We start from the raw sequence: 2,816 nt of genomic DNA on the forward strand, positions 1-2,816 counted from the left end.
CTTTCAGATGGGCTCCCCAGCCACTCTGGCTCCCATCTGTGGTAATCACTATGGCCGGTAACATGTTCCAGGGAGTCCCTTTTTTCAGGTTTTCCGGGTTCGTCCACCAGGACAGGGAGTTTATCACTTTCCTTGGCAGGATTACTTTTGAGTTGAGGGAGTGGTGGTCTCTGTCCCAGGATGAGAGCACCGCGTCTTGTAAGGCTCTTTAGTGGTATGGAGCCCAAGGCACAATTGATATGCAAGACGTCATTAGACCCAGGATCTACATAGTTTCTCTAACTGTATGAATTTTCTTCTTCTTGAAAGGGGGGGGGGGGGGGGGGCGACGACAGGGTGAGTGACCACTGAGCTCAACCAGCACCCCTGTCCCTTCCTACTTGCCTCGCAAGTCCTAGTGACAAGGGACAACTGGTCGACAAGCCCTCAGCTAGGATAAGTGCAGAGAAAACATAAAATACATGCAACAGAGAAGTCAAACAAGCAGAGTCAGAAACCAAGAGAGCAGCACGGTACCAGAGGAGCAAGCGGAGGATCATCAGGAGAAGCCGAAGTCAGAACCAGGGGGGAAACGCCAAGACCAAGGGATGAGACAGACAGGTAATCAAAAGAGAAGCAGGACAAACAAACCAGGTAAGTAATATCGCAGGAAGGACCTCAATAACAGGCAATCTGTGGCCAGCAGTTTAAATAGGGCGCTAGTGGAGTCATGTGACGTGGCCAGCGTCACATAACTCCTGAGTTCCAATATAGCCGAGCAATCAGCTTGGCACTCAGCCCCAGTGTGGTTACCACAGGAACGGGCAACGCCTGGTGCACAGATGACGCGAACACGCCTTGGACGTCCCCGCCTCCTGGAACCACGCACAGAGCACATCGTGACAGAAGGATTTTATTCTCTTATACTTCCCCGTTTTGTTTCTGGAAGAAAGGAATGTTCTATTGAATCTAGATAAGTCCCTTAGAATTTTTTTTCTTGGTGTCCGGATACAGGTCAGATTTTTTGTAATTTATAATCAATCCCAGGTCTTTGAACAAGGCTAAAGTCTGTTGAATGTGGTCTTCCAGACACTGTCTTGATTCTGGGATGAGAAGGAAATAGTCTGAGTACGGTATTTTTATTTGGTATTGTCTTAGATAGGCCATAACTTTTGTGACCACCTTCGTGAATGTGTGTGGAGCCGAGGATATTCCAAATGGCAGGCATTGGAAAACTTCTGTCTTCTGTTTGATTGAAAATCTTAGATATTGCTGGTGTTGAGGATGTATTGGGATGTGGTAGTATGCATCCTTCAAGTCTATGGGGCGTAAGAATGCCCCTGGAGCAATTAGTGGGATTGTTGATCTTATTGATTCCATGTTGAATCTGTGATCTACTACCCACCAACCTGTGAATTTTTGTGAGTGAGGTACCCGAGTTATCGCACCTAGATCTTCCAGTTTTTGAATATCTGCCAGAAGTTGATATTGCTGAGAAGTTGTTAGAGACTCCATGATTAGAAATTTCTAGGGAGGAGGACAAAATTCTTTTTTGAATCCCTCTCAAATGGAACCTATGATCCACTGGTTCTGGGTGACTCGCATCCAGGTTTGCCAGAAATAGAGTCTCCCTCCCACCGGCTTGGAGTCATTGTTTCCCGGCATTTGTGTTGAAGAGGAAACCTCTTCCCCTTCCTCTTCCTCTTTTTGGGTAGCTCCATCTACCAGTCTTCCCTTTACCTCTTGGTATTGTACTTGTGAACTGTTAAGAGGGCCTCCGAAAGCGGTCTTTTTAGATTTCTCCTCTGGAAAGTCTTTTTTCTTATCGGCTGCACTTTCTAGGATGGAGTCCAAGACTGGACCGAACAGGTATGAACTAGAGAAGAGGATTGCCACAATTTATTTTTGGAAGCCATATCTCCTGTCCACGATTTAAGCCAAAGTGCCTGCCTTGCTTGTTAGAGAGTCATTTCTTGCTGCAAACCGGATGGATTCAGCTGAGGAGTCTGCCATGAAGGATGCAGCCATCTTTAGTAATGGAAGTATTTACGGGGAAAAGTTAACTTTTTTGCTCTCAGGCCTCCAAACATTTCATCCTGTATGGTACGAGCCTGTTCCTCCTCTTCAACTGCCATTGTATGTCTTATGGCAGTTAGGAGAGGATCTAAATCTTCACTAGAGAACAAGTACTTTCTCGGTTTATCCGACGAGGAAGGGGTGGGGGGCCTGGACAGGGGAATCTGTACCACATCACGTTTCAATAGACTTTCAATATATAAATAAAAATATCACATATTTCCACGTCCAAAAAGTCCAAACTATTTTCTTTTTCTTTTCAAAAATGAAAAATGCACAGAATATCGGTATAAATTAATCGGCTATTGGCCAGAAAGTTCACAAGTTATCGGTATGGGCTCAAAAAAATAAAAATCAAATAAATATCGGTCGATCCCTAGTTGAAACATCTGTACAAAATCACATTTTTCTTCAGCCATGTTATAGGACTGGCTTTCACGAAGATGTCAGTGAGGAAAACTGAAATGTTACCTTAACTCCATCCACGTCATTGAAAATACATGAAATATTTTGCACCTTGTGTATCACACATTAGAGATAACTGATGGGACTTTCCAAAGTATTTTCATTTATCAAAAAACTGCAGAAGTCCAGTGAGATGACAAAAACCAAAAGTGGAAATTTTAGTTCTGAATTGTTAGTGTCTTTTGTGTATGCATTGTTGTGGTATGTAAAGCGACAAAGTCTGGCTTCTTCCTTATCAAGTCTCGTGCACTGACTTTCATCTGAATGGCGTACAGAAAGCTTTTTATAAACATTTA

This window comes from Bufo gargarizans, chromosome 3, assembly GCF_014858855.1.
Source record: "Bufo gargarizans isolate SCDJY-AF-19 chromosome 3, ASM1485885v1, whole genome shotgun sequence".
In the NCBI taxonomy this organism is placed as follows: domain Eukaryota; kingdom Metazoa; phylum Chordata; class Amphibia; order Anura; family Bufonidae; genus Bufo; species Bufo gargarizans.